This window comes from Bufo bufo, chromosome 3 (genome assembly GCF_905171765.1).
Source record: "Bufo bufo chromosome 3, aBufBuf1.1, whole genome shotgun sequence".
NCBI lineage: Eukaryota > Metazoa > Chordata > Amphibia > Anura > Bufonidae > Bufo > Bufo bufo.
In genome coordinates this window covers 571,493,939-571,505,964 of record NC_053391.1, presented here as the reverse complement: position 1 = coordinate 571,505,964, position 12,026 = coordinate 571,493,939, and positions in this window count along the sequence as shown.

Below are 12,026 nucleotides of genomic sequence, written 5' to 3'. Positions count from 1 at the left end.
TGGAAAATGTATGCACAGCGTCAGAAAAATAACAGGGTATATATAATTATATTTTATTCCGATGCATATTTTCTGACAATCATTATTGGAAAACTATAGAGCTATAGAGCAAAACTACATACAGCTATCAGTATGTTCTGACGGTTACTGAAAATATACAGATGTAGCAGTTCTAATCTTGAGTGTGGTATCACGTCACAAAAGCCATTGAAAAAGTCATTTAAAAGTTTATTGTCATTGTTTGCTTAAAGGGGTTGTCCTACGACAAATATGCAAAATTTTTCAAACCAGCACCTAGATCTGAATACTTTCATAATTGCATGTAATTAAAAATTTTGTATAGCCAGTGAATTATTCACTAAATTTCTATCTGTATAGCACCACCTTCTGTTTGCTCTTTTTCAAAATTCTTTGTCCAACTTACTGAGATGGAAGCACATGCTCAGTTCCATCTTTCCTGCCACAGACAGGACACATCCCCTGAGAAAGGACAGCCCCAGAGCTGCCAGCTTGAAATACATGTAGCAGAGTAATAGCAATGAATGGGGAGATCTCTGGATCTATGTGAGGTACAGGGCTGGTCCTAGCTTTGTAAGAAAGATGTTGTCATGTACTCATGTACTAGAATATTTATGATTAAAAATGTTTACATTATTCATGGGATAACTCATTAAAATGAGTATTGCTACATCTGCAGTTTCACAAAAACTGGAGAGTCCCGAATAGGAAAACATTGCTGTCAAGGGTATAGCTAGGGAAGGCATGAAAGGTCATGTGCCCTGAGAGCCAGTTGACACCAACAAGCTTGTCTTGACCAAGGTATTTAGATAAAGGGCTAGAGCAGCTAACTAAATCTGAAGCAACGCCTAGGGATGATAATTCTAAACTAATTTATTGTTGACCACAGTCATTTTTCTTTTAGGCACAACCAGAGGTATTTCTTAAGAGAAGAAAAGTATAAACTGTTGACAGCACAACGTCTTATCCATAAAGGTCAATTTTGTGACAAGGAACATGCTGTGAGAAAAAATATACAAATTACATAAAGCTTCCAGAAACCCTTCAGACTGCTCAACCCAATTCCAGAACTGAAACCTTCTTGGAAACTTCCGAAGTTCAAAGTGACAAGAGGCAAGGTCAGGAAAGCTAAAATTAGGATAGTTTACCAGGACAGGGCCAAGGCAAAGACTCATTTCTCAAAGACCTTATAAACATAGAAAATGAGCATGACAAAATAGTTAAAGAGAAAACAGCCCAAGGTAAAACACAGTGGAGGATCATAATATGGTTGTTTCGGGCAGTCACCCAGGGCATGATGCCCCAGGGGGACACATGGCTGTCCAAACCACCCATAAAAACTGTGCAGTGTACACCAAATTCATTTATAACACAACATGGAGCTGCACCCACCATAGCTCAGTGCTCCAGACTAAAAAAAATTATCAAGGAGCCATTGGCTCCTAACCTAAAAAATTTAGGAGCCAAATAAAATTTTTAGTCGCTAATTTTAAATGCATATAATTATGGTATAATAAAATTAAAAAAAAGACATGTCTTACCTTGTGTAGTTGCTCATTTGTCTCTCCTTTTGATTCGTTATTCTATCCCCATCAATCTTGAGGCTCTTGAGAAGTTGTGCACTAATTTCTATGAACTCTGAGAGTAGCCAGATTCACGTTGCTGATCATGATTCCTTGATCCCTAGGTGCTGGGACTTGGCTCATTCGCTTCCAGGCCTCCGCTGCTTGTCTTGGGTTTCTCCATGAAAGCTTTTATCTTGATGCCGCTGCAGCCAATCACTGGCCACAGTGGAGATATGCTCCCTTTGCATCACATGGCCATTTAACATAATGCAAGGGAAGCAGTGATCAGTTATTGGCTGTAACGGCGTCAAACGGGAAGTTTTCATGAAGGAACTCAAGACAAGCAACGGAGGATGGGGAGCAAACGAGCCAGGGCCCAGCACTGGGGATCAGGTAAGTATGATCACCAACAAAGGTCCTGCCAGTCTCAGAAATTAGTGTATACAAACCCTTTCAGGAGTTAATTTTTTTAAGGGGATTTCAAACCAGTATTCTTCTATATGTGATCGCACACTACATCCAGCACTCTGCCCTCCATGCTGGACGAGACATTGGTTTATATTTTGGCCAAAGCATAGTAAGCCACTCACCGCGTCAAGGTTGTCTCATGAGTGGTCCCTAACTCTTGTTCCTACCTGTTCATGGGCCATGACAGCCACATAAAATCCAGGGAATGCAGGTCAGCATGCAAGCCAAGTACACTTTGCTTGTAACCCCGTCCGGTGCCATTACAGCTTTCATCGGATCCAGGGATGCAAGTACCAACATGCATGCTGAACCCACCATATACTTCTCCTGGAGCCAGATGGCTAATGGTAGGTTCTATACAAGCAGACTCAGTTTTATACTGACTTTAAAACCAGCCTCAAGGACAGATTAACTGGTCAGGTGTGCAATGACTCCAAGGAGATCGCCACGCCTCCAATATATACTACAAAGAAAAAAATAAGGGGTTGGGTCAGCACAACCTGCCTGTAGGTGCACATCACTATGGCGAAATACATATACAAACGGAAAATGCAAATGTGATCGCACACTACATCCAGCACTCTGCCCTCCATGCTGGACGAGACATTGGTTTATATTTTGGCCAAAGCATAGTAAGCCACTCACCGCGTCAAGGTTGTCTCATGAGTGGTCCCTAACTCTTGTTCCTACCTGTTCATGGGCCATGACAGCCACATAAAATCCAGGGAATGCAGGTCAGCATGCAAGCCAAGTACACTTTGCTTGTAACCCCGTCCGGTGCCATTACAGCTTTCATCGGATCCAGGGATGCAAGTACCAACATGCATGCTGAACCCACCATATACTTCTCCTGGAGCCAGATGGCTAATGGTAGGTTCTATACAAGCAGACTCAGTTTTATACTGACTTTAAAACCAGCCTCAAGGACAGATTAACTGGTCAGGTGTGCAATGACTCCAAGGAGATCGCCACGCCTCCAATATATACTACAAAGAAAAAAATAAGGGGTTGGGTCAGCACAACCTGCCTGTAGGTGCACATCACTATGGCGAAATACATATACAAACGGAAAATGCAAATGTGATCGCACACTACATCCAGCACTCTGCCCTCCATGCTGGACGAGACATTGGTTTATATTTTGGCCAAAGCATAGTAAGCCACTCACCGCGTCAAGGTTGTCTCATGAGTGGTCCCTAACTCTTGTTCCTACCTGTTCGTGGAGGCGTGGTGATCTCCTTGGAGTCATTGCACACCTGACCAGTTAATCTGTCCTTGAGGCTGGTTTTAAAGTCAGTATAAAACTGAGTCTGCTTGTATAGAACCTACCATTAGCCATCTGGCTCCAGGAGAAGTATATGGTGGGTTCAGCATGCATGTTGGTACTTGCATCCCTGGATCCGATGAAAGCTGTAATGGCACCGGACGGGGTTACAAGCAAAGTGTACTTGGCTTGCATGCTGACCGGCATTCCCTGAATTTTATGTGGCTGTCATGGCCCATGAACAGGTAGGAACAAGAGTTAGGGACCACTCATGAGACAACCTTGACGCGGTGAGTGGCTTACTATGCTTTGGCCAAAATATAAACCAATGTCTCGTCCAGCATGGAGGGCAGAGTGCTGGATGTAGTGTGCGATCACATTTGCATTTTCCGTTTGTATATGTATTTCGCCATAGTGATGTGCACCTACAGGCAGGTTGTGCTGACCCAACCCCTTATTTTTTTCTTTGTAGTATATATTGGAGGCGTGGCGATCTCCTTGGAGTCATTGCACACCTGACCAGTTAATCTGTCCTTGAGGCTGGTTTTAAAGTCAGTATAAAACTGAGTCTGCTTGTATAGAACTTACGATTAGCCATCTGGCTCCAGGAGAAGTATATGGCGGGTTCAGCATGCATGTTGGTACTTGCATCCCTGGATCCGATGAAAGCTGTAATGGCACCGGACGGGGTTACAAGCAAAGTGTACTTGGCTTGCATGCTGACCTGCATTCCCTGGATTTTATGTGGCTGTCATGGCCCATGAACAGGTAGGAACAAGAGTTAGGGACCACTCATGAGACAACCTTGACGCGGTGAGTGGCTTACTATGCTTTGGCCAAAATATAAACCAATGTCTCGTCCAGCATGGAGGGCAGAGTGCTGGATGTAGTGTGCAATCACATTTGCATTTTCCGTTTGTATATGTATTTCGCCATAGTGATGTGCACCTACAGGCAGGTTGTGCTGACCCAACCCCTTATTTTTTTCTTTGTAGTATATATTGGAGGCGTGGCGATCTCCTTGGAGTCATTGCACACCTGACCAGTTAATCTGTCCTTGAGGCTGGTTTTAAAGTCAGTATAAAACTGAGTCTGCTTGTATAGAACCTACCATTAGCCATCTGGCTCCAGGAGAAGTATATGGTGGGTTCAGCATGCATGTTGTTACTTGCATCCCTGGATCCGATGAAAGCTGTAATGGCACCGGACGGGGTTACAAGCAAAGTGTACTTGGCTTGCATGCTGACCTGCATTCCCTGGATTTTATGTGGCTGTCATGGCCCATGAACAGGTAGGAACAAGAGTTAGGGACCACTCATGAGACAACCTTGACGCGGTGAGTGGCTTACTATGCTTTGGCCAAAATATAAACCAATGTCTCGTCCAGCATGGAGGGCAGAGTGCTGGATGTAGTGTGCGATCACATTTGCATTTTCCGTTTGTATATGTATTTCGCCATAGTGATGTGCACCTACAGGCAGGTTGTGCTGACCCAACCCCTTATTTTTTTCTTTGTAGTATATATTGGAGGCGTGGCGATCTCCTTGGAGTCATTGCACACCTGACCAGTTAATCTGTCCTTGAGGCTGGTTTTAAAGTCAGTATAAAACTGAGTCTGCTTGTATAGAACCTACCATTAGCCATCTGGCTCCAGGAGAAGTATATGGTGGGTTCAGCATGCATGTTGGTACTTGCATCCCTGGATCCGATGAAAGCTGTAATGGCACCGGACGGGGTTACAAGCAAAGTGTACTTGGCTTGCATGCTGACCTGCATTCCCTGGATTTTATGTGGCTGTCATGGCCCATGAACAGGTAGGAACAAGAGTTAGGGACCACTCATGAGACAACCTTGACGCGGTGAGTGGCTTACTATGCTTTGGCCAAAATATAAACCAATGTCTCGTCCAGCATGGAGGGCAGAGTGCTGGATGTAGTGTGCGATCACATTTGCATTTTCCGTTTGTATATGTATTTCGCCATAGTGATGTGCACCTACAGGCAGGTTGTGCTGACCCAACCCCTTATTTTTTTCTTTGTAGTATATATTGGAGGCGTGGCGATCTCCTTGGAGTCATTGCACACCTGACCAGTTAATCTGTCCTTGAGGCTGGTTTTAAAGTCAGTATAAAACTGAGTCTGCTTGTATAGAACCTACCATTAGCCATCTGGCTCCAGGAGAAGTATATGGTGGGTTCAGCATGCATGTTGGTACTTGCATCCCTGGATCCGATGAAAGCTGTAATGGCACCGGACGGGGTTACAAGCAAAGTGTACTTGGCTTGCATGCTGACCTGCATTCCCTGGATTTTATGTGGCTGTCATGGCCCATGAACAGGTAGGAACAAGAGTTAGGGACCACTCATGAGACAACCTTGACGCGGTGAGTGGCTTACTATGCTTTGGCCAAAATATAAACCAATGTCTCGTCCAGCATGGAGGGCAGAGTGCTGGATGTAGTGTGCGATCACATTTGCATTTTCCGTTTGTATATGTATTTCGCCATAGTGATGTGCACCTACAGGCAGGTTGTGCTGACCCAACCCCTTATTTTTTTCTTTGTAGTATATATTGGAGGCGTGGCGATCTCCTTGGAGTCATTGCACACCTGACCAGTTAATCTGTCCTTGAGGCTGGTTTTAAAGTCAGTATAAAACTGAGTCTGCTTGTATAGAACCTACCATTAGCCATCTGGCTCCAGGAGAAGTATATGGTGGGTTCAGCATGCATGTTGGTACTTGCATCCCTGGATCCGATGAAAGCTGTAATGGCACCGGACGGGGTTACAAGCAAAGTGTACTTGGCTTGCATGCTGACCTGCATTCCCTGGATTTTATGTGGCTGTCATGGCCCATGAACAGGTAGGAACAAGAGTTAGGGACCACTCAATTGAGACGACCTTGACGCGGTGAGTGGCTTACTATGCTTTGGCCAAAATATAAACCAATGTCTCATCCAGCATGGAGGGCAGAGTGCTGGATGTAGTGTGCGATCACATTTGCATTTTCCGTTTGTATATGTATTTCGCCATAGTGATGTGCACCTACAGGCAGGTTGTGCTGACCCAACCCCTTATTTTATTCTTCTATATGTGACACAGAATGGGTTAAAATAAACTATCCCCACTGCACTCCTTAAAAGTCAATCACTTAAAGGGAGGCGCCACTGAAACCAGTGACCACATCAGCAGGCATCAGCGCTCTCCATACATCCCCCCTCTACACAGAGTGCTCTCCATACATCCCCCTTCTACACAGACCACACAGACCACTCTCTATACACCCCCTCTACACAGACCGCTCTCCATACATTCCCCCCTCTAGACAGACCGTTTTCCGTCCATCCTTCTCTATACAAACCGCTCTCCATACATCCCCCTCTACACAGACCGCTCTCCGTGCACCACCCCTCACAATCTGCTTTCTGGGATATTTTAATCCCTTGTTCTATTCATCCTAATAGAGCTCTATTAAGGTGAATAAGACTTTACACTGTCCCTGCTGCCCTGTGCTTTGTGCACACAGCAGCAGGGAGCTTACCATGGCAGCCAGGGCTTCAGTAGCGTCCTGGCTGCCATGGTAACCGATCGGAGCCCCGCGAATACACTTCTGGGGCTCAGATCGGAAGCTAACTCTGCACCACCAATGAGGAGGAGGGGAGGGGACCCTGTGGCCACTGCCACCAATGAATATAACAATGGGCAGAGGGGCGCCATAATAGTTATAATACTGGATGGGTGCACTGTGCCACCAATGAATATAATTAACACATTAATTTAAGTGTAGGCAGCAGGTGCTGGCAGCGGTATCTATGAAATGGCGCAGCGATTCCTGGAAATTAACCCCTCAGGTGCCGCACTGACACAATATGGCACAATAGAAAACTGATCCGTCCTCTAATGACTTTCAATAGTGTTCAAGATGGATCCGTCTTGGCTATGTTAAAGATAATACAAACGGATCCGTTCTGAACGGATGAATGCGGTGGCATTATCTGAACGGATGCGTTTGTGCAGATCCATGACGGATCCGCACCAAACGCGAATGTAAAAAAATAGCCTTATCTGTACCGAGAGAGCTAGAAATCTGTTGTGCAGTCCTATAGCAGAATTTTACTACAGCACATATCTAACTGATTGTCTCTTCAATGGCCCCTTCTGCCTCTGCTCCATGTCAGAAGTAAGCTCTCTGGCTGGCTTCTGGAGCAAAGATTGTTACTGTGGACCATAATCTCACATATGTGGCAGTGATGGTTGAATCAGTGAATACATAGTTTAGACTCAGCAGACTTCCGATGCTGAGATCCCAACTGCGTACTGTATTTTCTGCCCTATAAGACGCACCTAGGTTTTAGAGGTCGCAAAATATATATATATTTTTTTTTAATGAGATCTCCGCTCAGAGCCTCAATCAGACCCCCAATGTTAATCAGTCCTCAGCTTAGAGCTCCCGTCAGACCCCCAATGTTATTCAGGCCTCAGAACAGACCTCCAACGGTAATAAGACCCCCAATCAGACCTAAGACCAGACCCCCGATGTTAATAAGATCCCCAATCAGACCTCAGATTAGACCCCCAATGTTAATAAGGCCCTGATTCAGACCTTAAATCAGACCCTCAATCAAACCTTAGATCAGATGCCCAATTTTTGTAAGACTCCCAATGTTTAGGAGACTACCAATCAATTTACCTCTCTTGCTCCGGACGCTGATATCATCACTCCGTGCTGTGACTGGACGCCGCACAGCGTGAGGTCACAGAGCATGCCGGCGTTCTCACACTAATGCTTCAAATGGGACATGGTGTCAAAAAAATCAGTCCAGCAAAATCTGCCTTCCAAAAACCGTATGGCATTCCTTTCCTTCTGTGCCCTACCGTGTGCCCGTACAGAAGTTTACGACCACATATGGGGTGTTTCTGTAAACTACAGAATCAGGGCCATAAATATTGAGTTTTGTTTGGCTGTTAACCCTTGCTTTGTAACTTGAAAAAAAAATTATTAAAATGGAAAATCTGCCAAAAATGTGAAATTTTGAAATTGTATCTCTATTTTTCATTAATTCTTGTGGAACACCTAAAGGGTTAACGACGTTTGTAAAATCAGTTGTGAATACCTTGAGGGGTGTAGTTTATAGAATGGGGTCATTTTTGGGTGGTTTCTATTATGTAAGCCTCACAAAGTGACTTCAGACCTGAACTGGTCCTTAAAAAGTTGGTTTTTGAAAATTTCTGAGAAATTTCAAGATTTACTTCTAAACTTCTAAGCCTTGTAACGTCCACCAAAAATAAAATGTCATTCCCAAAATGATCCTAACATGAAGTAGACATATGGGAAATGTAAAGTAATAACTATTTTTGTAAGTATTAATATGTATTATCGAGGTAGAGAAATTGAAACTTGGAAATTTGCTAATTTTTCCAAAGCTTTGGCAAATTTTGTATTTTTTTATAAATAAAAAAGAAATTTTCTGACTCCATTTTACCAGTGTCATGAAGTAGAATATGTGACGAAAAAAAACTATCTCAGAATGGCCTGGATAAGTCAAAGTGTTTTAAAGTTATCACCACATAAAGTGATCCGCAAAACACATACGGACGTCTGAATGGAGCCTTACAGGGGGGTGATCAATGACAGGGGGTGATCAGGGAGTGTATATGAGGTGATCACCCCCCTGTCATTGATCACCCCCCTGTAAGGCTCCATTCAGACGTCCGTATGTGTTTTGCGGATCCGATCCATGTATCCGTGGATCCGTAAAAATCATACGGACGTCTGAATGGAGCCTTACAGGGGGGTGATCAATGACAGGGGGGTGATCAATGACAGGGGGTGATCAGGGAGTGTATATGAGGTGATCACCCCCCTGTCATTGATCACCCCCCTGTAAGGCTCCATTCAGACGTCCGTATGTGTTTTGCGGATCCGATCCATGTATCCGTGGATCCGTAAAAATCATACGGACGTCTGAATGGAGCCTTACAGGGGGGTGATCAATGACCGGGGGGTGATCAGGGAGTCTATATGGGTGATCACCCCCCTGTAAGGCTCCATTCAGATGTCCGTATGTGTTTTGCGGATCCGATCCATGTATCCGTAAAAATCATACGGACGTCTGAATGGAGCCTTACAGGGGGGTGATCAATGACAGGGGGTGATCAGGGAGTGTATATGAGGTGATCACCCCCCTGTCATTGATCACCCCCCTGTAAGGCTCCATTCAGACGTCCGTATGTGTTTTGCGGATCCGATCCATGTATCCGTGGATCCGTAAAAATCATACAGACGTCTGAATGGAGCCTTACAGGGGGTGATCAATGACAGGGGGCTGATCAATGACAGGGGGGTGATCAATGACAGGGGGGTGGTCAATGACAGGGGGGTGATCAGGGAGTCTATATGGGTGATCACCCCCCTGTAAGGCTCCATTCAGACGTCCGTATGTGTTTTGCGGATCCGCTCCATGTATCCGTGTATCCGTAAAAATCATACGGACGTCTGGAGCCTTACAGGGGGGTGATCAATGACAGGGGGTGATCAGGGAGTGTATATGAGGTGATCACCCCCCTGTTTTTGATCACCCCCCTGTAAGGCTCCATTCAGACGTCCGTATGTGTTTTGCGGATCTGATCCATGTATCCGTGGATCCGTAAAAATCATACAGACGTCTGAATGGAGCCTTACAGGGGGGTGATCAATGACAGGGGGGTGATCAATGACAGGGGGGTGATCAGGGAGTCTATATGGGGTGATCAGTGGTTCATAAGGGGTTAATAAGTGACAGGGGGGGTGTAGTGTAGTGTAGTGGTGTTTGGTGCTACTTTACTGAGCTGCCTGTGTCCTCTGGTGGTCGATCTAAGCAAAAGGGACCACCAGAGGACCAGGTAGCAGGTATATTAGACGCTGTTATCAAAACAGCGTCTAATATACCTGTTAGGGGTTAAAAAAATCGCATCTCCAGCCTGCCAGTGAACGATCGCCGCTGGCAGGCTGGGGATCCACTCGCTTACCTTCCGATCCTGTGAACGCGCGCGCCTGTGTGCGCGCGTTCACAGGAAATCTCGGCTATCGCGAGAGGACGCGTATATGCGTCCACCCAGAAGAGCAAGGCCGCCGCCAGGACGCAATCCTGCATACGGCGGTCCTGAGCAGGTTAATGAGATCTCAGCTCAGAGCCTCAATCAGACCCCCAATGTTAATCAGTCCTCAGCTTAGAGCTCCCGTCAGACCCCCAATGTTATTCAGGCCTCAGAACAGACCTCCAACGGTAATAAGACCCCCAATCAGACCTAAGACCAGACCCCCGATGTTAATAAGATCCCCAATCAGACCTCAGATTAGACCCCCAATGTTAATAAGGCCCTGATTCAGACCTTAAATCAGACCCTCAATCAAACCTTAGATCAGATGCCCAATTTTTGTAAGACTCCCAATGTTTAGGAGACTACCAATCAATTTACCTCTCTTGCTCCGGACGCTGATATCATCACTCCGTGCTGTGACTGGACGCCGCACAGCGTGAGGTCGCAGAGCATGCCGGCGTCCTCACACTAATGCTTCAAATGGGACATGGTGTCAAAAAAATCAGTCCAGCAAAATCTGCCTTCCAAAAACCGTATGGCATTCCTTTCCTTCTGTGCCCTGCCATGTGCCCGTACAGAAGTTTACGACCACATATGGGGTGTTTCTGTAAACTACAGAATCAGGGCCATAAATATTGAGTTTTGTTTGGCTGTTAACCCTTGCTTTGTAACTGGAAAAAAAAATATTAAAATGGAAAATCTGCCAAAAATGTGAAATTTTGAAATTGTATCTCTATTTTTCATTAATTCTTGTGGAACACCTAAAGGGTTAACGACGTTTGTAAAATCAGTTGTGAATACCTTGAGGGGTGTAGTTTATAGAATGGGGTCATTTTTGGGTGGTTTCTATTATGTAAGCCTCACAAAGTGACTTCAGACCTGAACTGGTCCTTAAAAAGTTGGTTTTTGAAAATTTCTGAGAAATTTCAAGATTTACTTCTAAACTTCTAAGCCTTGTAACGTCCACCAAAAATAAAATGTCATTCCCAAAATGATCCTAACATGAAGTAGACATATGGGAAATGTAAAGTAATAACTATTTTTGTAAGTATTAATATGTATTATCGAGGTAGAGAAATTGAAACTTGGAAATTTGCTAATTTTTCCAAAGCTTTGGCAAATTTTGTATTTTTTTATAAATAAAAAAGAAATTTTCTGACTCCATTTTACCATTGACAGTAGACTCCATTTTACCAGTAGAATATGTGACGAAAAAAAACAATCTCAGAATGGCCTGGATAAGTCAAAGTGTTTTAAAGTTATCACCACATAAAGTGACACTGGTCAGATTTGCTAAAAATTGCCTGGTGAAAAGGAGCCCGGGCCCTAAGGGGTTAAAACTTCATTTTTCTCAGCAATGCCGGCACATATGAACATGGGACCAACATAGATGCCTTCAACTTCCAAGTGCACATGTAACAGGTCAGCCAGTTTTTATAGGTACAAATCTCATACAGAAAAACCACAGCATAATACAGTATCAGCAAAAAGTATGAGATTAGGCTTGTTTCCCATTAGTGCTAAAATCTTCCGGCAGGCTGTTCTGTGTTCATTGTATGTAAAACCCCTTTAATAATAATCTTTATTTATATATCAAAAATGTGGGGGATTCAGTCATAGAGGCGACCTTGACG